Source organism: Brachyhypopomus gauderio, unplaced genomic scaffold, assembly GCF_052324685.1.
Source record: "Brachyhypopomus gauderio isolate BG-103 unplaced genomic scaffold, BGAUD_0.2 sc57, whole genome shotgun sequence".
Lineage (NCBI taxonomy): Eukaryota > Metazoa > Chordata > Actinopteri > Gymnotiformes > Hypopomidae > Brachyhypopomus > Brachyhypopomus gauderio.
This window is the reverse complement of record NW_027506880.1, coordinates 1-18,612: the sequence shown is the minus strand read 5'-3', so window position 1 is coordinate 18,612 and position 18,612 is coordinate 1. Positions and strand designations below refer to the sequence as shown.

Below are 18,612 nucleotides of genomic sequence, written 5' to 3'. Positions count from 1 at the left end.
TTGAAAACACTTGTCAGAAGTGGGATTTGAACTCACGCCTCCTTTGGGAGACCAGAAAACCCAACTTTTGGAAGTTTTATCAACTTGAGTCTGGCGCCTTAGACCGCTCGGCCATTCTGACTGGTGGTATTTTTGCTTGTTAGAAATAAGTCTTATTAATGATTAGGCAGTCAAAACTGAAGATTTCAAGAAAAGCAATAAACCTGAAATTACTTTGTTGAAGTATGTTCAATTATGATGTCACAGGAGTTTCTTTCTTTCTCTCATTTACTCACTATATAATGAGCTCTTGTGTTGAAAGTTCCAGCAAAACTACATTCATTTGTTGATGGAAAAACACTTGTCAGAAGTGGGATTTGAACCCACGCCTCCTTTGGGAGACCAGAAAACCCAACTTTTGGAAGTTTTATCAACTTGAGTCTGGCGCCTTAGACCGCTCGGCCATTCTGACTGCTGGTACTTTTGCTAGTTAGAAATCAGACTTATTAATGATTAGGCAGTCAAAACTGAAGATTTCAAGAAAAGCAATAAACCTGAAATTACATTGTCCAAGTATGTTCAATTATGATGTCACAGGAGTTTCTTTCTTTCTCTCATTTACTCACTATGTAATGAGCTCTTGTGTTGAATGTTCCAGCAAAACTAGAATCATTTGTTGATTGAAAAACACTTGTCAGAAGTGGGATTTGAACTCACGCCTCCTTTGGGAGACCAGAAAACCCAACTTTTGGAAGTTTTATCAACTTGAGTCTGGCGCCTTAGACCGCTCGGCCATTCTGACTGGTCGTGGTTTTGCTTGTTAGAAATCAGACTTATAATGATTAGGCAGTCAAAACTGAAGATTTCAAGAAAAGCAATAAACCTGAAATTACATTGTCCAAGTATGTTCAATTATGATGTCACAGGAGTTTCTTTCTTTCTCTCATTTACTCATTATATAATGAGCTCTTGTGTTGAATGTTCCAGCAAAACTAGATTCATTTGTTGATGGAAAAACACTTGCCAGAAGTGGGATTTGAAACCACGCCTCTTTTGGGAAAACAGAAACCCCTACTTTTGGAAGTTTCATCAACTTGAGTCTGGCGCCTTAGACCGCTCGGCCATTCTGACTGGAGTTGAACCTTGTTCACTTATAATGTCACAAGAGTTTCTTTATTTCTCTCATTTACTCATTATATAATGAGCTATTGTGTTTGTAGTTCTATCAAAACTAGATTCATTTGTTGATTGAAAACACTTGTCAGAAGTGGGATTTGAACCCACGCCTCCTTTGGGAGACCAGAAATCCCAACTTTTGGAAGTTTTATCAACTTGAGTCTGGCGCCTTAGACCGCTCGGCCATTCTGACTGGTGGTATTTTTGCTTGTTAGAAATCAGACTTATTAATGATTAGGCAGTCAAAACTGAAGATTTCAAGAAAAGCAATAAACCTGAAATTACATTGTCCAAGTATGTTCAATTATGATGTCACAGGAGTTTCTTTCTTTCTCTCATTTACTCATTATATAATGAGCTCTTGTGTTGAATGTTCCAGCAAAACTAGATTCATTTGTTGATGGAAAAACACTTGCCAGAAGTGGGATTTGAAACCACGCCTCTTTTGGGAAAACAGAAACCCCTACTTTTGGAAGTTTCATCAACTTGAGTCTGGCGCCTTAGACCGCTCGGCCATTCTGACTGGAGTTGAACCTTGTTCACTTATAATGTCACAAGAGTTTCTTTATTTCTCTCATTTACTCATTATATAATGAGCTATTGTGTTTGTAGTTCTATCAAAACTAGATTCATTTGTTGATTGAAAACACTTGTCAGAAGTGGGATTTGAACCCACGCCTCCTTTGGGAGACCAGAAATCCCAAATTTTGGAAGTTTTATCAACTTGAGTCTGGCGCCTTAGACCGCTCGGCCATTCTGAATGGTGGTATTTTTGCTTGTTAGAAATCAGACTTATTAATGATTAGGCAGTCAAAACTGAAGATTTCAAGAAAAGCAATAAACCTGAAATTACATTGTTGAAGCTTGTTCAATTATGATGTCACAGGAGTTTCTTTCTTTCTCTCATTTACTCACTATATAATGAGCTCTTGTGTTGAAAGTTCCAGCAAAACTAGATTCATTTGTTGATTGAAAACACTTGTCAGAAGTGGGATTTGAACCCACGCCTCCTTTGGGAGACCAGAAATCCCAACTTTTGGAAGTTTTATCAACTTGAGTCTGGCGCCTTAGACCGCTCGGCCATTCTGACTGGTGGTATTTTTGCTTGTTAGAAATCAGACTTATTAATGATTAGGCAGTCAAAACTGAAGATTTCAAGAAAAGCAATAAACCTGAAATTACATTGTTGAAGCTTGTTCAATTATGATGTCACAGGAGTTTCTTTCTTTCTCTCATTTACTCACTATATAATGAGCTCTTGTGTTGAAAGTTCCAGCAAAACTACATTCATTTGTTGATGGAAAAACACTTGTCAGAAGTGGGATTACAACCCACGCCTCCTTTGGGAGACCAGAAAACCCAACTTTTGGAAGTTTTATCAACTTGAGTCTGGCGCCTTAGACCGCTCGGCCATTCTGACTGGTGGTATTTTTGCTTGTTAGAAATCAGTCTTATTAATGATTAGGCAGTCAAAACTGAAGATTTCAAGAAAAGCAATAAACCTGAAATTACATTGTCCAAGTATGTTCAATTATGATGTCACAGGAGTTTCTTTCTTTCTCTCATTTACTCATTATATAATGAGCTCTTGTGTTGAATGTTCCAGCAAAACTAGATTCATTTGTTGATGGAAAAACACTTGCCAGAAGTGGGATTTGAAACCACGCCTCTTTTGGGAAAACAGAAACCCCTACTTTTGGAAGTTTCATCAACTTGAGTCTGGCGCCTTAGACCGCTCGGCCATTCTGACTGGAGTTGAACCTTGTTCACTTATAATGTCACAAGAGTTTCTTTATTTCTCTCATTTACTCATTATATAATGAGCTATTGTGTTTGTAGTTCTATCAAAACTAGATTCATTTGTTGATTGAAAACACTTGTCAGAAGTGGGATTTGAACTCACGCCTCCTTTGGGAGACCAGAAAACCCAACTTTTGGAAGTTTTATCAACTTGAGTCTGGCGCCTTAGACCGCTCGGCCATTCTGACTGGTGGTATTTTTGCTTGTTAGAAATAAGTCTTATTAATGATTAGGCAGTCAAAACTGAAGATTTCAAGAAAAGCAATAAACCTGAAATTACTTTGTTGAAGTATGTTCAATTATGATGTCACAGGAGTTTCTTTCTTTCTCTCATTTACTCACTATATAATGAGCTCTTGTGTTGAAAGTTCCAGCAAAACTACATTCATTTGTTGATGGAAAAACACTTGTCAGAAGTGGGATTTGAACCCACGCCTCCTTTGGGAGACCAGAAAACCCAACTTTTGGAAGTTTTATCAACTTGAGTCTGGCGCCTTAGACCGCTCGGCCATTCTGACTGCTGGTACTTTTGCTAGTTAGAAATCAGACTTATTAATGATTAGGCAGTCAAAACTGAAGATTTCAAGAAAAGCAATAAACCTGAAATTACATTGTCCAAGTATGTTCAATTATGATGTCACAGGAGTTTCTTTCTTTCTCTCATTTACTCACTATGTAATGAGCTCTTGTGTTGAATGTTCCAGCAAAACTAGAATCATTTGTTGATTGAAAAACACTTGTCAGAAGTGGGATTTGAACTCACGCCTCCTTTGGGAGACCAGAAAACCCAACTTTTGGAAGTTTTATCAACTTGAGTCTGGCGCCTTAGACCGCTCGGCCATTCTGACTGGTCGTGGTTTTGCTTGTTAGAAATCAGACTTATAATGATTAGGCAGTCAAAACTGAAGATTTCAAGAAAAGCAATAAACCTGAAATTACATTGTCCAAGTATGTTCAATTATGATGTCACAGGAGTTTCTTTCTTTCTCTCATTTACTCATTATATAATGAGCTCTTGTGTTGAATGTTCCAGCAAAACTAGATTCATTTGTTGATGGAAAAACACTTGCCAGAAGTGGGATTTGAAACCACGCCTCTTTTGGGAAAACAGAAACCCCTACTTTTGGAAGTTTCATCAACTTGAGTCTGGCGCCTTAGACCGCTCGGCCATTCTGACTGGAGTTGAACCTTGTTCACTTATAATGTCACAAGAGTTTCTTTATTTCTCTCATTTACTCATTATATAATGAGCTATTGTGTTTGTAGTTCTATCAAAACTAGATTCATTTGTTGATTGAAAACACTTGTCAGAAGTGGGATTTGAACCCACGCCTCCTTTGGGAGACCAGAAATCCCAACTTTTGGAAGTTTTATCAACTTGAGTCTGGCGCCTTAGACCGCTCGGCCATTCTGACTGGTGGTATTTTTGCTTGTTAGAAATCAGACTTATTAATGATTAGGCAGTCAAAACTGAAGATTTCAAGAAAAGCAATAAACCTGAAATTACATTGTCCAAGTATGTTCAATTATGATGTCACAGGAGTTTCTTTCTTTCTCTCATTTACTCATTATATAATGAGCTCTTGTGTTGAATGTTCCAGCAAAACTAGATTCATTTGTTGATGGAAAAACACTTGCCAGAAGTGGGATTTGAAACCACGCCTCTTTTGGGAAAACAGAAACCCCTACTTTTGGAAGTTTCATCAACTTGAGTCTGGCGCCTTAGACCGCTCGGCCATTCTGACTGGAGTTGAACCTTGTTCACTTATAATGTCACAAGAGTTTCTTTATTTCTCTCATTTACTCATTATATAATGAGCTATTGTGTTTGTAGTTCTATCAAAACTAGATTCATTTGTTGATTGAAAACACTTGTCAGAAGTGGGATTTGAACCCACGCCTCCTTTGGGAGACCAGAAATCCCAAATTTTGGAAGTTTTATCAACTTGAGTCTGGCGCCTTAGACCGCTCGGCCATTCTGAATGGTGGTATTTTTGCTTGTTAGAAATCAGACTTATTAATGATTAGGCAGTCAAAACTGAAGATTTCAAGAAAAGCAATAAACCTGAAATTACATTGTTGAAGCTTGTTCAATTATGATGTCACAGGAGTTTCTTTCTTTCTCTCATTTACTCACTATATAATGAGCTCTTGTGTTGAAAGTTCCAGCAAAACTAGATTCATTTGTTGATTGAAAACACTTGTCAGAAGTGGGATTTGAACCCACGCCTCCTTTGGGAGACCAGAAATCCCAACTTTTGGAAGTTTTATCAACTTGAGTCTGGCGCCTTAGACCGCTCGGCCATTCTGACTGGTGGTATTTTTGCTTGTTAGAAATCAGACTTATTAATGATTAGGCAGTCAAAACTGAAGATTTCAAGAAAAGCAATAAACCTGAAATTACATTGTTGAAGCTTGTTCAATTATGATGTCACAGGAGTTTCTTTCTTTCTCTCATTTACTCACTATATAATGAGCTCTTGTGTTGAAAGTTCCAGCAAAACTACATTCATTTGTTGATGGAAAAACACTTGTCAGAAGTGGGATTACAACCCACGCCTCCTTTGGGAGACCAGAAAACCCAACTTTTGGAAGTTTTATCAACTTGAGTCTGGCGCCTTAGACCGCTCGGCCATTCTGACTGGTGGTATTTTTGCTTGTTAGAAATCAGTCTTATTAATGATTAGGCAGTCAAAACTGAAGATTTCAAGAAAAGCAATAAACCTGAAATTACATTGTCCAAGTATGTTCAATTATGATGTCACAGGAGTTTCTTTCTTTCTCTCATTTACTCATTATATAATGAGCTCTTGTGTTGAATGTTCCAGCAAAACTAGATTCATTTGTTGATGGAAAAACACTTGCCAGAAGTGGGATTTGAAACCACGCCTCTTTTGGGAAAACAGAAACCCCTACTTTTGGAAGTTTCATCAACTTGAGTCTGGCGCCTTAGACCGCTCGGCCATTCTGACTGGAGTTGAACCTTGTTCACTTATAATGTCACAAGAGTTTCTTTATTTCTCTCATTTACTCATTATATAATGAGCTATTGTGTTTGTAGTTCTATCAAAACTAGATTCATTTGTTGATTGAAAACACTTGTCAGAAGTGGGATTTGAACTCACGCCTCCTTTGGGAGACCAGAAAACCCAACTTTTGGAAGTTTTATCAACTTGAGTCTGGCGCCTTAGACCGCTCGGCCATTCTGACTGGTGGTATTTTTGCTTGTTAGAAATAAGTCTTATTAATGATTAGGCAGTCAAAACTGAAGATTTCAAGAAAAGCAATAAACCTGAAATTACTTTGTTGAAGTATGTTCAATTATGATGTCACAGGAGTTTCTTTCTTTCTCTCATTTACTCACTATATAATGAGCTCTTGTGTTGAAAGTTCCAGCAAAACTACATTCATTTGTTGATGGAAAAACACTTGTCAGAAGTGGGATTTGAACCCACGCCTCCTTTGGGAGACCAGAAAACCCAACTTTTGGAAGTTTTATCAACTTGAGTCTGGCGCCTTAGACCGCTCGGCCATTCTGACTGCTGGTACTTTTGCTAGTTAGAAATCAGACTTATTAATGATTAGGCAGTCAAAACTGAAGATTTCAAGAAAAGCAATAAACCTGAAATTACATTGTCCAAGTATGTTCAATTATGATGTCACAGGAGTTTCTTTCTTTCTCTCATTTACTCACTATGTAATGAGCTCTTGTGTTGAATGTTCCAGCAAAACTAGAATCATTTGTTGATTGAAAAACACTTGTCAGAAGTGGGATTTGAACTCACGCCTCCTTTGGGAGACCAGAAAACCCAACTTTTGGAAGTTTTATCAACTTGAGTCTGGCGCCTTAGACCGCTCGGCCATTCTGACTGGTCGTGTTTTTGCTTGTTAGAAATCAGACTTATAATGATTAGGCAGTCAAAACTGAAGATTTCAAGAAAAGCAATAAACCTGAAATTACATTGTCCAAGTATGTTCAATTATGATGTCACAGGAGTTTCTTTCTTTCTCTCATTTACTCATTATATAATGAGCTCTTGTGTTGAATGTTCCAGCAAAACTAGATTCATTTGTTGATGGAAAAACACTTGCCAGAAGTGGGATTTGAAACCACGCCTCTTTTGGGAAAACAGAAACCCCTACTTTTGGAAGTTTCATCAACTTGAGTCTGGCGCCTTAGACCGCTCGGCCATTCTGACTGGAGTTGAACCTTGTTCACTTATAATGTCACAAGAGTTTCTTTATTTCTCTCATTTACTCATTATATAATGAGCTATTGTGTTTGTAGTTCTATCAAAACTAGATTCATTTGTTGATTGAAAACACTTGTCAGAAGTGGGATTTGAACCCACGCCTCCTTTGGGAGACCAGAAATCCCAACTTTTGGAAGTTTTATCAACTTGAGTCTGGCGCCTTAGACCGCTCGGCCATTCTGACTGGTGGTATTTTTGCTTGTTAGAAATCAGACTTATTAATGATTAGGCAGTCAAAACTGAAGATTTCAAGAAAAGCAATAAACCTGAAATTACATTGTCCAAGTATGTTCAATTATGATGTCACAGGAGTTTCTTTCTTTCTCTCATTTACTCATTATATAATGAGCTCTTGTGTTGAATGTTCCAGCAAAACTAGATTCATTTGTTGATGGAAAAACACTTGCCAGAAGTGGGATTTGAAACCACGCCTCTTTTGGGAAAACAGAAACCCCTACTTTTGGAAGTTTCATCAACTTGAGTCTGGCGCCTTAGACCGCTCGGCCATTCTGACTGGAGTTGAACCTTGTTCACTTATAATGTCACAAGAGTTTCTTTATTTCTCTCATTTACTCATTATATAATGAGCTATTGTGTTTGTAGTTCTATCAAAACTAGATTCATTTGTTGATTGAAAACACTTGTCAGAAGTGGGATTTGAACCCACGCCTCCTTTGGGAGACCAGAAATCCCAACTTTTGGAAGTTTTATCAACTTGAGTCTGGCGCCTTAGACCGCTCGGCCATTCTGACTGGTGGTATTTTTGCTTGTTAGAAATCAGACTTATTAATGATTAGGCAGTCAAAACTGAAGATTTCAAGAAAAGCAATAAACCTGAAATTACATTGTTGAAGCTTGTTCAATTATGATGTCACAGGAGTTTCTTTCTTTCTCTCATTTACTCACTATATAATGAGCTCTTGTGTTGAAAGTTCCAGCAAAACTAGAATCATTTGTTGATTGAAAAACACTTGTCAGAAGTGGGATTTGAACTCACGCCTCCTTTGGGAGACCAGAAATCCCAACTTTTGGAAGTTTTATCAACTTGAGTCTGGCGCCTTAGACCGCTCGGCCATTCTGACTGGTGGTATTTTTGCTTGTTAGAAATCAGTCTTATTAATGATTAGGCAGTCAAAACTGAAGATTTCAAGAAAAGCAATAAACCTGAAATTACTTTGTTGAAGTATGTACAATTATGATGTCACAGGAGTTTCTTTCTCTCATTTACTCACTATATAATGAGCTCTTGTGTTGAAAGTTCCAGCAAAACTACATTCATTTGTTGATGGAAAAACACTTGTCAGAAGTGGGATTTGAACCCACGCCTCCTTTGGGAGACCAGAAAACCCAACTTTTGGAAGTTTTATCAACTTGAGTCTGGCGCCTTAGACCGCTCGGCCATTCTGACTGGTCGTGTTTTTGCTTGTTAGAAATCAGACTTATAATGATTAGGCAGTCAAAACTGAAGATTTCAAGAAAAGCAATAAACCTGAAATTACATTGTCCAAGTATGTTCAATTATGATGTCACAGGAGTTTCTTTCTTTCTCTCATTTACTCATTATATAATGAGCTCTTGTGTTGAATGTTCCAGCAAAACTAGATTCATTTGTTGATGGAAAAACACTTGCCAGAAGTGGGATTTGAAACCACGCCTCTTTTGGGAAAACAGAAACCCCTACTTTTGGAAGTTTCATCAACTTGAGTCTGGCGCCTTAGACCGCTCGGCCATTCTGACTGGAGTTGAAACTTGTTCACTTATAATGTCACAAGAGTTTCTTTATTTCTCTCATTTACTCATTATATAATGAGCTATTGTGTTTGTAGTTCTATCAAAACTAGATTCATTTGTTGATTGAAAACACTTGTCAGAAGTGGGATTTGAACCCACGCCTCCTTTGGGAGACCAGAAATCCCAACTTTTGGAAGTTTTATCAACTTGAGTCTGGCGCCTTAGACCGCTCGGCCATTCTGAATGGTGGTATTTTTGCTTGTTAGAAATCAGACTTATTAATGATTAGGCAGTCAAAACTGAAGATTTCAAGAAAAGCAATAAACCTGAAATTACATTGTTGAAGCTTGTTCAATTATGATGTCACAGGAGTTTCTTTCTTTCTCTCATTTACTCACTATATAATGAGCTCTTGTGTTGAAAGTTCCAGCAAAACTACATTCATTTGTTGATGGAAAAACACTTGTCAGAAGTGGGATTACAACCCACGCCTCCTTTGGGAGACCAGAAAACCCAACTTTTGGAAGTTTTATCAACTTGAGTCTGGCGCCTTAGACCGCTCGGCCATTCTGACTGGTGGTATTTTTGCTTGTTAGAAATCAGTCTTATTAATGATTAGGCAGTCAAAACTGAAGATTTCAAGAAAAGCAATAAACCTGAAATTACATTGTCCAAGTATGTTCAATTATGATGTCACAGGAGTTTCTTTCTTTCTCTCATTTACTCATTATATAATGAGCTCTTGTGTTGAATGTTCCAGCAAAACTAGATTCATTTGTTGATGGAAAAACACTTGCCAGAAGTGGGATTTGAAACCACGCCTCTTTTGGGAAAACAGAAACCCCTACTTTTGGAAGTTTCATCAACTTGAGTCTGGCGCCTTAGACCGCTCGGCCATTCTGACTGGAGTTGAACCTTGTTCACTTATAATGTCACAAGAGTTTCTTTATTTCTCTCATTTACTCATTATATAATGAGCTATTGTGTTTGTAGTTCTATCAAAACTAGATTCATTTGTTGATTGAAAACACTTGTCAGAAGTGGGATTTGAACCCACGCCTCCTTTGGGAGACCAGAAATCCCAACTTTTGGAAGTTTTATCAACTTGAGTCTGGCGCCTTAGACCCCTCGGCCATTCTGACTGGTGGTATTTTTGCTTGTTAGAAATCAGACTTATTAATGATTAGGCAGTCAAAACTGAAGATTTCAAGAAAAGCAATAAACCTGAAATTACATTGTTGAAGCTTGTTCAATTATGATGTCACAGGAGTTTCTTTCTTTCTCTCATTTACTCACTATATAATGAGCTATTGTGTTTGTAGTTCTATCAAAACTAGATTCATTTGTTGATTGAAAACACTTGTCAGAAGTGGGATTTGAACCCACGCCTCCTTTGGGAGACCAGAAATCCCAACTTTTGGAAGTTTTATCAACTTGAGTCTGGCGCCTTAGACCGCTCGGCCATTCTGACTGGTGGTATTTTTGCTTGTTAGAAATCAGACTTATTAATGATTAGGCAGTCAAAACTGAAGATTTCAAGAAAAGCAATAAACCTGAAATTACATTGTTGAAGCTTGTTCAATTATGATGTCACAGGAGTTTCTTTCTTTCTCTCATTTACTCACTATATAATGAGCTCTTGTGTTGAAAGTTCCAGCAAAACTAGATTCATTTGTTGATGGAAAAACACTTGCCAGAAGTGGGATTTGAAACCACGCCTCTTTTGGGAAAACAGAAACCCCTACTTTTGGAAGTTTCATCAACTTGAGTCTGGCGCCTTAGACCGCTCGGCCATTCTGACTGGAGTTGAACCTTGTTCACTTATAATGTCACAAGAGTTTCTTTACTTCTCTCATTTACTCATTATATAATGAGCTATTGTGTTTGTAGTTCTATCAAAACTAGATTCATTTGTTGATTGAAAACACTTGTCAGAAGTGGGATTTGAACTCACGCCTCCTTTGGGAGACCAGAAAACCCAACTTTTGGAAGTTTTATCAACTTGAGTCTGGCGCCTTAGACCGCTCGGCCATTCTGACTGGTGGTATTTTTGCTTGTTAGAAATAAGTCTTATTAATGATTAGGCAGTCAAAACTGAAGCTTTCAAGAAAAGCAATAAACCTGAAATTACTTTGTTGAAGTATGTTCAATTATGATGTCACAGGAGTTTCTTTCTTTCTCTCATTTACTCACTATATAATGAGCTCTTGTGTTGAAAGTTCCAGCAAAACTACATTCATTTGTTGATGGAAAAACACTTGTCAGAAGTGGGATTTGAACCCACGCCTCCTTTGGGAGACCAGAAAACCCAACTTTTGGAAGTTTTATCAACTTGAGTCTGGCGCCTTAGACCGCTCGGCCATTCTGACTGCTGGTACTTTTGCTAGTTAGAAATCAGACTTATTAATGATTAGGCAGTCAAAACTGAAGATTTCAAGAAAAGCAATAAACCTGAAATTACATTGTCCAAGTATGTTCAATTATGATGTCACAGGAGTTTCTTTCTTTCTCTCATTTACTCACTATGTAATGAGCTCTTGTGTTGAATGTTCCAGCAAAACTAGAATCATTTGTTGATTGAAAAACACTTGTCAGAAGTGGGATTTGAACTCACGCCTCCTTTGGGAGACCAGAAAACCCAACTTTTGGAAGTTTTATCAACTTGAGTCTGGCGCCTTAGACCGCTCGGCCATTCTGACTGGTGGTATTTTTGCTTGTTAGAAATCAGACTTTTAATGATTAGGCAGTCAAAACTGAAGATTTCAAGAAAAGCAATAAACCTGAAATTACATTGTCCAAGTATGTTCAATTATGATGTCACAGGAGTTTCTTTCTTTCTCTCATTTACTCATTATATAATGAGCTCTTGTGTTGAATGTTCCAGCAAAACTAGATTCATTTGTTGATGGAAAAACACTTGCCAGAAGTGGGATTTGAAACCACGCCTCTTTTGGGAAAACAGAAACCCCTACTTTTGGAAGTTTCATCAACTTGAGTCTGGCGCCTTAGACCGCTCGGCCATTCTGACTGGAGTTGAACCTTGTTCACTTATAATGTCACAAGAGTTTCTTTATTTCTCTCATTTACTCATTATATAATGAGCTATTGTGTTTGTAGTTCTATCAAAACTAGATTCATTTGTTGATTGAAAACACTTGTCAGAAGTGGGATTTGAACCCACGCCTCCTTTGGGAGACCAGAAATCCCAACTTTTGGAAGTTTTATCAACTTGAGTCTGGCGCCTTAGACCGCTCGGCCATTCTGACTGGTGGTATTTTTGCTTGTTAGAAATCAGACTTATTAATGATTAGGCAGTCAAAACTGAAGATTTCAAGAAAAGCAATAAACCTGAAATTACATTGTTGAAGCTTGTTCAATTATGATGTCACAGGAGTTTCTTTCTTTCTCTCATTTACTCACTATATAATGAGCTCTTGTGTTGAAAGTTCCAGCAAAACTAGAATCATTTGTTGATTGAAAAACACTTGTCAGAAGTGGGATTTGAACCCACGCCTCCTTTGGGAGACCAGAAATCCCAACTTTTGGAAGTTTTATCAACTTGAGTCTGGCGCCTTAGACCGCTCGGCCATTCTGACTGGTGGTATTTTTGCTTGTTAGAAATCAGACTTATTAATGATTAGGCAGTCAAAACTGAAGATTTCAAGAAAAGCAATAAACCTGAAATTACATTGTTGAAGCTTGTTCAATTATGATGTCACAGGAGTTTCTTTCTTTCTCTCATTTACTCACTATATAATGAGCTCTTGTGTTGAAAGTTCCAGCAAAACTACATTCATTTGTTGATGGAAAAACACTTGTCAGAAGTGGGATTACAACCCACGCCTCCTTTGGGAGACCAGAAAACCCAACTTTTGGAAGTTTTATCAACTTGAGTCTGGCGCCTTAGACCGCTCGGCCATTCTGACTGGTGGTATTTTTGCTTGTTAGAAATCAGTCTTATTAATGATTAGGCAGTCAAAACTGAAGATTTCAAGAAAAGCAATAAACCTGAAATTACATTGTCCAAGTATGTTCAATTATGATGTCACAGGAGTTTCTTTCTTTCTCTCATTTACTCATTATATAATGAGCTCTTGTGTTGAATGTTCCAGCAAAACTAGATTCATTTGTTGATGGAAAAACACTTGCCAGAAGTGGGATTTGAAACCACGCCTCTTTTGGGAAAACAGAAACCCCTACTTTTGGAAGTTTCATCAACTTGAGTCTGGCGCCTTAGACCGCTCGGCCATTCTGACTGGAGTTGAACCTTGTTCACTTATAATGTCACAAGAGTTTCTTTATTTCTCTCATTTACTCATTATATAATGAGCTATTGTGTTTGTAGTTCTATCAAAACTAGATTCATTTGTTGATTGAAAACACTTGTCAGAAGTGGGATTTGAACCCACGCCTCCTTTGGGAGACCAGAAATCCCAACTTTTGGAAGTTTTATCAACTTGAGTCTGGCGCCTTAGACCGCTCGGCCATTCTGACTGGTGGTATTTTTGCTTGTTAGAAATCAGACTTATTAATGATTAGGCAGTCAAAACTGAAGATTTCAAGAAAAGCAATAAACCTGAAATTACATTGTTGAAGCTTGTTCAATTATGATGTCACAGGAGTTTCTTTCTTTCTCTCATTTACTCACTATATAATGAGCTCTTGTGTTGAAAGTTCCAGCAAAACTAGAATCATTTGTTGATTGAAAAACACTTGTCAGAAGTGGGATTTGAACCCACGCCTCCTTTGGGAGACCAGAAAACCCAACTTTTGGAAGTTTTATCAACTTGAGTCTGGCGCCTTAGACCGCTCGGCCATTCTGACTGGTGGTATTTTTGCTTGTTAGAAATCAGTCTTATTAATGATTAGGCAGTCAAAACTGAAGATTTCAAGAAAAGCAATAAACCTGAAATTACTTTGTTGAAGTATGTTCAATTATGATGTCACAGGAGTTTCTTTCTTTCTCTCATTTACTCACTATATAATGAGCTCTTGTGTTGAAAGTTCCAGCAAAACTACATTCATTTGTTGATGGAAAAACACTTGTCAGAAGTGGGATTTGAACCCACGCCTCCTTTGGGAGACCAGAAAACCCAACTTTTGGAAGTTTTATCAACTTGAGTCTGGCGCCTTAGACCGCTCGGCCATTCTGACTGCTGGTACTTTTGCTAGTTAGAAATCAGACTTATTAATGATTAGGCAGTCAAAACTGAAGATTTCAAGAAAAGCAATAAACCTGAAATTACATTGTCCAAGTATGTTCAATTATGATGTCACAGGAGTTTCTTTCTTTCTCTCATTTACTCACTATGTAATGAGCTCTTGTGTTGAATGTTCCAGCAAAACTAGAATCATTTGTTGATTGAAAAACACTTGTCAGAAGTGGGATTTGAACTCACGCCTCCTTTGGGAGAGCAGAAAACCCAACTTTTGGAAGTTTTATCAACTTGAGTCTGGCGCCTTAGACCGCGCGGCCATTCTGACTGGTGGTATTTTTGCTTGTTAGAAATCAGACTTATTAATGATTAGGCAGTCAAAACTGAAGATTTCAAGAAAAGCAATAAACCTGAAATTACATTGTTGAAGCTTGTTCAATTATGATGTCACAGGAGTTTCTTTCTTTCTCTCATTTACTCACTATATAATGAGCTCTTGTGTTGAAAGTTCCAGCAAAACTAGATTCATTTGTTGATTGAAAACACTTGTCAGAAGTGGGATTTGAACCCACGCCTCCTTTGGGAGACCAGAAATCCCAACTTTTGGAAGTTTTATCAACTTGAGTCTGGCGCCTTAGACCGCTCGGCCATTCTGACTGGTGGTATTTTTGCTTGTTAGAAATCAGACTTATTAATGATTAGGCAGTCAAAACTGAAGATTTCAAGAAAAGCAATAAACCTGAAATTACTTTGTTGAAGTATGTTCAATTATGATGTCACAGGAGTTTCTTTCTTTCTCTCATTTACTCACTATATAATGAGCTCTTGTGTTGAAAGTTCCAGCAAAACTACATTCATTTGTTGATGGAAAAACACTTGTCAGAAGTGGGATTTGAACCCACGCCTCCTTTGGGAGACCAGAAAACCCAACTTTTGGAAGTTTTATCAACTTGAGTCTGGCGCCTTAGACCGCTCGGCCATTCTGACTGCTGGTACTTTTGCTAGTTAGAAATCAGACTTATTAATGATTAGGCAGTCAAAACTGAAGATTTCAAGAAAAGCAATAAACCTGAAATTACATTGTCCAAGTATGTTCAATTATGATGTCACAGGAGTTTCTTTCTTTCTCTCATTTACTCACTATGTAATGAGCTCTTGTGTTGAATGTTCCAGCAAAACTAGAATCATTTGTTGATTGAAAAACACTTGTCAGAAGTGGGATTTGAACTCACGCCTCCTTTGGGAGACCAGAAAACCCAACTTTTGGAAGTTTTATCAACTTGAGTCTGGCGCCTTAGACCGCTCGGCCATTCTGACTGGTGGTATTTTTGCTTGTTAGAAATCAGACTTATTAATGATTAGGCAGTCAAAACTGAAGATTTCAAGAAAAGCAATAAACCTGAAATTACATTGTTGAAGCTTGTTCAATTATGATGTCACAGGAGTTTCTTTCTTTCTCTCATTTACTCACTATATAATGAGCTCTTGTGTTGAAAGTTCCAGCAAAACTAGATTCATTTGTTGATTGAAAACACTTGTCAGAAGTGGGATTTGAACCCACGCCTCCTTTGGGAGACCAGAAATCCCAACTTTTGGAAGTTTTATCAACTTGAGTCTGGCGCCTTAGACCGCTCGGCCATTCTGACTGGTGGTATTTTTGCTTGTTAGAAATCAGACTTATTAATGATTAGGCAGTCAAAACTGAAGATTTCAAGAAAAGCAATAAACCTGAAATTACATTGTTGAAGCTTGTTCAATTATGATGTCACAGGAGTTTCTTTCTTTCTCTCATTTACTCACTATGTAATGAGCTCTTGTGTTGAATGTTCCAGCAAAACTAGAATCATTTGTTGATTGAAAAACACTTGTCAGAAGTGGGATTTGAACTCACGCCTCCTTTGGGAGACCAGAAAACACAACTTTTGGAAGTTTTATCAACTTGAGTCTGGCGCCTTAGACCGCTCGGCCATTCTGACTGGTGGTATTTTTGCTTGTTAGAAATCAGACTTATTAATGATTAGGCAGTCAAAACTGAAGATTTCAAGAAAAGCAATAAACCTGAAATTACATTGTTGAAGCTTGTTCAATTATGATGTCACAGGAGTTTCTTTCTTTCTCTCATTTACTCACTATATAATGAGCTCTTGTGTTGAAAGTTCCAGCAAAACTAGATTCATTTGTTGATTGAAAACACTTGTCAGAAGTGGGATTTGAACCCACGCCTCCTTTGGGAGACCAGAAATCCCAACTTTTGGAAGTTTTATCAACTTGAGTCTGGCGCCTTAGACCGCTCGGCCATTCTGACTGGTGGTATTTTTGCTTGTTAGAAATCAGACTTATTAATGATTAGGCAGTCAAAACTGAAGATTTCAAGAAAAGCAATAAACCTGAAATTACATTGTTGAAGCTTGTTCAATTATGATGTCACAGGAGTTTCTTTCTTTCTCTCATTTACTCACTATATAATGAGCTCTTGTGTTGAAAGTTCCAGCAAAACTACATTCATTTGTTGATGGAAAAACACTTGTCAGAAGTGGGATTAGAACCCACGCCTCCTTTGGGAGACCAGAAAACCCAACTTTTGGAAGTTTTATCAACTTGAGTCTGGCGCCTTAGACCGCTCGGCCATTCTGACTGGTGGTATTTTTGCTTGTTAGAAATCAGTCTTATTAATGATTAGGCAGTCAAAACTGAAGATTTCAAGAAAAGCAATAAACCTGAAATTATTTTGTTGAAGTATGTTCAATTATGATGTCACAGGAGTTTCTTTCTTTCTCTCATTTACTCACTATATAATGAGCTCTTGTGTTGAAAGTTCCAGCAAAACTACATTCATTTGTTGATGGAAAAACACTTGTCAGAAGTGGGATTTGAACCCACGCCTCCTTTGGGAGACCAGAAAACCCAACTTTTGGAAGTTTTATCAACTTGAGTCTGGCGCCTTAGACCGCTCGGCCATTCTGACTGCTGGTACTTTTGCTAGTTAGAAATCAGACTTATTAATGATTAGGCAGTCAAAACTGAAGATTTCAAGAAAAGCAATAAACCTGAAATTACATTGTCCAAGTATGTTCAATTATGATGTCACAGGAGTTTCTTTCTTTCTCTCATTTACTCACTATGTAATGAGCTCTTGTGTTGAATGTTCCAGCAAAACTAGAATCATTTGTTGATTGAAAAACACTTGTCAGAAGTGGGATTTGAACTCACGCCTCCTTTGGGAGACCAGAAAACCCAACTTTTGGAAGTTTTATCAACTTGAGTCTGGCGCCTTAGACCCCTCGGCCATTCTGACTGGTCGTGTTTTTGCTTGTTAGAAATCAGACTTATAATGATTAGGCAGTCAAAACTGAAGATTTCAAGAAAAGCAATAAACCTGAAATTACATTGTCCAAGTATGTTCAATTATGATGTCACAGGAGTTTCTTTCTTTCTCTCATTTACTCATTATATAATGAGCTCTTGTGTTGAATGTTCCAGCAAAACTAGATTCATTTGTTGATGGAAAAACACTTGCCAGAAGTGGGATTTGAAACCACGCCTCTTTTGGGAAAACAGAAACCCCTACTTTTGGAAGTTTCATCAACTTGAGTCTGGCGCCTTAGACCGCTCGGCCATTCTGACTGGAGTTGAACCTTGTTCACTTATAATGTCACAAGAGTTTCTTTATTTCTCTCATTTACTCATTATATAATGAGCTATTGTGTTTGTAGTTCTATCAAAACTAGATTCATTTGTTGATTGAAAACACTTGTCAGAAGTGGGATTTGAACCCACGCCTCCTTTGGGAGACCAGAAATCCCAACTTTTGGAAGTTTTATCAACTTGAGTCTGGCGCCTTAGACCCCTCGGCCATTCTGACTGGTGGTATTTTTGCTTGTTAGAAATCAGACTTATTAATGATTAGGCAGTCAAAACTGAAGATTTCAAGAAAAGCAATAAACCTGAAATTACATTGTTGAAGCTTGTTCAATTATGATGTCACAGGAGTTTCTTTCTTTCTCTCATTTACTCACTATATAATGAGCTCTTGTGTTGAAAGTTCCAGCAAAACTAGATTCATTTGTTGATTGAAAACACTTGTCAGAAGTGGGATTTGAACCCACGCCTCCTTTGGGAGACCAGAAATCCCAACTTTTGGAAGTTTTATCAACTTGAGTCTGGCGCCTTAGACCGCTCGGCCATTCTGACTGGTGGTATTTTTGCTTGTTAGAAATCAGACTTATTAATGATTAGGCAGTCAAAACTGAAGATTTCAAGAAAAGCAATAAACCTGAAATTACTTTGTTGAAGTATGTTCAATTATGATGTCACAGGAGTTTCTTTCTTTCTCTCATTTACTCACTATATAATGAGCTCTTGTGTTGAAAGTTCCAGCAAAACTACATTCATTTGTTGATGGAAAAACACTTGTCAGAAGTGGGATTTGAACCCACGCCTCCTTTGGGAGACCAGAAAACCCAACTTTTGGAAGTTTTATCAACTTGAGTCTGGCGCCTTAGACCGCTCGGCCATTC

The 18,612-nt window shown here is 37.8% G+C and overlaps 26 non-coding genes across 26 annotated transcripts; all 26 read right to left on the bottom strand.

Moving 5' to 3' along the window:
* Positions 1-341: 341 nt before the first annotated feature.
* Positions 342-451, bottom strand: trnal-caa (transfer RNA leucine (anticodon CAA)). The gene is made up of 2 exons: positions 414-451; positions 342-387 (listed from the first exon to the last, which is right to left on the bottom strand). It is a non-coding gene; the product is annotated as a tRNA-Leu (tRNA).
* A 787-nt stretch (positions 452-1,238) lies between these two features.
* trnal-caa (transfer RNA leucine (anticodon CAA)) lies at positions 1,239-1,348 on the bottom strand. The gene is made up of 2 exons: positions 1,311-1,348; positions 1,239-1,284 (listed from the first exon to the last, which is right to left on the bottom strand). It is a non-coding gene; the product is annotated as a tRNA-Leu (tRNA).
* A 787-nt stretch (positions 1,349-2,135) lies between these two features.
* Positions 2,136-2,245, bottom strand: trnal-caa (transfer RNA leucine (anticodon CAA)). The gene is made up of 2 exons: positions 2,208-2,245; positions 2,136-2,181 (listed from the first exon to the last, which is right to left on the bottom strand). It is a non-coding gene; the product is annotated as a tRNA-Leu (tRNA).
* A 1,118-nt stretch (positions 2,246-3,363) lies between these two features.
* On the bottom strand, positions 3,364-3,473 carry trnal-caa (transfer RNA leucine (anticodon CAA)). Its single transcript has 2 exons — positions 3,436-3,473; positions 3,364-3,409 (listed from the first exon to the last, which is right to left on the bottom strand). It is a non-coding gene; the product is annotated as a tRNA-Leu (tRNA).
* Positions 3,474-4,260: 787 nt separating this feature from the next.
* trnal-caa (transfer RNA leucine (anticodon CAA)) lies at positions 4,261-4,370 on the bottom strand. Its single transcript has 2 exons — positions 4,333-4,370; positions 4,261-4,306 (listed from the first exon to the last, which is right to left on the bottom strand). It is a non-coding gene; the product is annotated as a tRNA-Leu (tRNA).
* Positions 4,371-5,157: 787 nt separating this feature from the next.
* Positions 5,158-5,267, bottom strand: trnal-caa (transfer RNA leucine (anticodon CAA)). The gene is made up of 2 exons: positions 5,230-5,267; positions 5,158-5,203 (listed from the first exon to the last, which is right to left on the bottom strand). It is a non-coding gene; the product is annotated as a tRNA-Leu (tRNA).
* A 1,118-nt stretch (positions 5,268-6,385) lies between these two features.
* trnal-caa (transfer RNA leucine (anticodon CAA)) lies at positions 6,386-6,495 on the bottom strand. Its single transcript has 2 exons — positions 6,458-6,495; positions 6,386-6,431 (listed from the first exon to the last, which is right to left on the bottom strand). It is a non-coding gene; the product is annotated as a tRNA-Leu (tRNA).
* A 787-nt stretch (positions 6,496-7,282) lies between these two features.
* On the bottom strand, positions 7,283-7,392 carry trnal-caa (transfer RNA leucine (anticodon CAA)). Its single transcript has 2 exons — positions 7,355-7,392; positions 7,283-7,328 (listed from the first exon to the last, which is right to left on the bottom strand). It is a non-coding gene; the product is annotated as a tRNA-Leu (tRNA).
* Positions 7,393-7,850: 458 nt separating this feature from the next.
* trnal-caa (transfer RNA leucine (anticodon CAA)) lies at positions 7,851-7,960 on the bottom strand. Its single transcript has 2 exons — positions 7,923-7,960; positions 7,851-7,896 (listed from the first exon to the last, which is right to left on the bottom strand). It is a non-coding gene; the product is annotated as a tRNA-Leu (tRNA).
* A 546-nt stretch (positions 7,961-8,506) lies between these two features.
* Positions 8,507-8,616, bottom strand: trnal-caa (transfer RNA leucine (anticodon CAA)). The gene is made up of 2 exons: positions 8,579-8,616; positions 8,507-8,552 (listed from the first exon to the last, which is right to left on the bottom strand). It is a non-coding gene; the product is annotated as a tRNA-Leu (tRNA).
* Positions 8,617-9,971: 1,355 nt separating this feature from the next.
* Positions 9,972-10,081, bottom strand: trnal-caa (transfer RNA leucine (anticodon CAA)). Its single transcript has 2 exons — positions 10,044-10,081; positions 9,972-10,017 (listed from the first exon to the last, which is right to left on the bottom strand). It is a non-coding gene; the product is annotated as a tRNA-Leu (tRNA).
* A 219-nt stretch (positions 10,082-10,300) lies between these two features.
* trnal-caa (transfer RNA leucine (anticodon CAA)) lies at positions 10,301-10,410 on the bottom strand. The gene is made up of 2 exons: positions 10,373-10,410; positions 10,301-10,346 (listed from the first exon to the last, which is right to left on the bottom strand). It is a non-coding gene; the product is annotated as a tRNA-Leu (tRNA).
* A 788-nt stretch (positions 10,411-11,198) lies between these two features.
* trnal-caa (transfer RNA leucine (anticodon CAA)) lies at positions 11,199-11,308 on the bottom strand. Its single transcript has 2 exons — positions 11,271-11,308; positions 11,199-11,244 (listed from the first exon to the last, which is right to left on the bottom strand). It is a non-coding gene; the product is annotated as a tRNA-Leu (tRNA).
* A 787-nt stretch (positions 11,309-12,095) lies between these two features.
* trnal-caa (transfer RNA leucine (anticodon CAA)) lies at positions 12,096-12,205 on the bottom strand. Its single transcript has 2 exons — positions 12,168-12,205; positions 12,096-12,141 (listed from the first exon to the last, which is right to left on the bottom strand). It is a non-coding gene; the product is annotated as a tRNA-Leu (tRNA).
* Positions 12,206-12,425: 220 nt separating this feature from the next.
* trnal-caa (transfer RNA leucine (anticodon CAA)) lies at positions 12,426-12,535 on the bottom strand. Its single transcript has 2 exons — positions 12,498-12,535; positions 12,426-12,471 (listed from the first exon to the last, which is right to left on the bottom strand). It is a non-coding gene; the product is annotated as a tRNA-Leu (tRNA).
* Positions 12,536-13,323: 788 nt separating this feature from the next.
* On the bottom strand, positions 13,324-13,433 carry trnal-caa (transfer RNA leucine (anticodon CAA)). The gene is made up of 2 exons: positions 13,396-13,433; positions 13,324-13,369 (listed from the first exon to the last, which is right to left on the bottom strand). It is a non-coding gene; the product is annotated as a tRNA-Leu (tRNA).
* Positions 13,434-13,653: 220 nt separating this feature from the next.
* trnal-caa (transfer RNA leucine (anticodon CAA)) lies at positions 13,654-13,763 on the bottom strand. The gene is made up of 2 exons: positions 13,726-13,763; positions 13,654-13,699 (listed from the first exon to the last, which is right to left on the bottom strand). It is a non-coding gene; the product is annotated as a tRNA-Leu (tRNA).
* Positions 13,764-13,983: 220 nt separating this feature from the next.
* trnal-caa (transfer RNA leucine (anticodon CAA)) lies at positions 13,984-14,093 on the bottom strand. Its single transcript has 2 exons — positions 14,056-14,093; positions 13,984-14,029 (listed from the first exon to the last, which is right to left on the bottom strand). It is a non-coding gene; the product is annotated as a tRNA-Leu (tRNA).
* Positions 14,094-14,642: 549 nt separating this feature from the next.
* trnal-caa (transfer RNA leucine (anticodon CAA)) lies at positions 14,643-14,752 on the bottom strand. The gene is made up of 2 exons: positions 14,715-14,752; positions 14,643-14,688 (listed from the first exon to the last, which is right to left on the bottom strand). It is a non-coding gene; the product is annotated as a tRNA-Leu (tRNA).
* Positions 14,753-14,972: 220 nt separating this feature from the next.
* trnal-caa (transfer RNA leucine (anticodon CAA)) lies at positions 14,973-15,082 on the bottom strand. Its single transcript has 2 exons — positions 15,045-15,082; positions 14,973-15,018 (listed from the first exon to the last, which is right to left on the bottom strand). It is a non-coding gene; the product is annotated as a tRNA-Leu (tRNA).
* Positions 15,083-15,631: 549 nt separating this feature from the next.
* trnal-caa (transfer RNA leucine (anticodon CAA)) lies at positions 15,632-15,741 on the bottom strand. Its single transcript has 2 exons — positions 15,704-15,741; positions 15,632-15,677 (listed from the first exon to the last, which is right to left on the bottom strand). It is a non-coding gene; the product is annotated as a tRNA-Leu (tRNA).
* Positions 15,742-16,290: 549 nt separating this feature from the next.
* On the bottom strand, positions 16,291-16,400 carry trnal-caa (transfer RNA leucine (anticodon CAA)). The gene is made up of 2 exons: positions 16,363-16,400; positions 16,291-16,336 (listed from the first exon to the last, which is right to left on the bottom strand). It is a non-coding gene; the product is annotated as a tRNA-Leu (tRNA).
* Positions 16,401-16,620: 220 nt separating this feature from the next.
* trnal-caa (transfer RNA leucine (anticodon CAA)) lies at positions 16,621-16,730 on the bottom strand. The gene is made up of 2 exons: positions 16,693-16,730; positions 16,621-16,666 (listed from the first exon to the last, which is right to left on the bottom strand). It is a non-coding gene; the product is annotated as a tRNA-Leu (tRNA).
* Positions 16,731-16,950: 220 nt separating this feature from the next.
* On the bottom strand, positions 16,951-17,060 carry trnal-caa (transfer RNA leucine (anticodon CAA)). Its single transcript has 2 exons — positions 17,023-17,060; positions 16,951-16,996 (listed from the first exon to the last, which is right to left on the bottom strand). It is a non-coding gene; the product is annotated as a tRNA-Leu (tRNA).
* A 787-nt stretch (positions 17,061-17,847) lies between these two features.
* On the bottom strand, positions 17,848-17,957 carry trnal-caa (transfer RNA leucine (anticodon CAA)). The gene is made up of 2 exons: positions 17,920-17,957; positions 17,848-17,893 (listed from the first exon to the last, which is right to left on the bottom strand). It is a non-coding gene; the product is annotated as a tRNA-Leu (tRNA).
* Positions 17,958-18,176: 219 nt separating this feature from the next.
* Positions 18,177-18,286, bottom strand: trnal-caa (transfer RNA leucine (anticodon CAA)). The gene is made up of 2 exons: positions 18,249-18,286; positions 18,177-18,222 (listed from the first exon to the last, which is right to left on the bottom strand). It is a non-coding gene; the product is annotated as a tRNA-Leu (tRNA).
* Between the last annotated feature and the right edge of the window lie 326 nt (positions 18,287-18,612).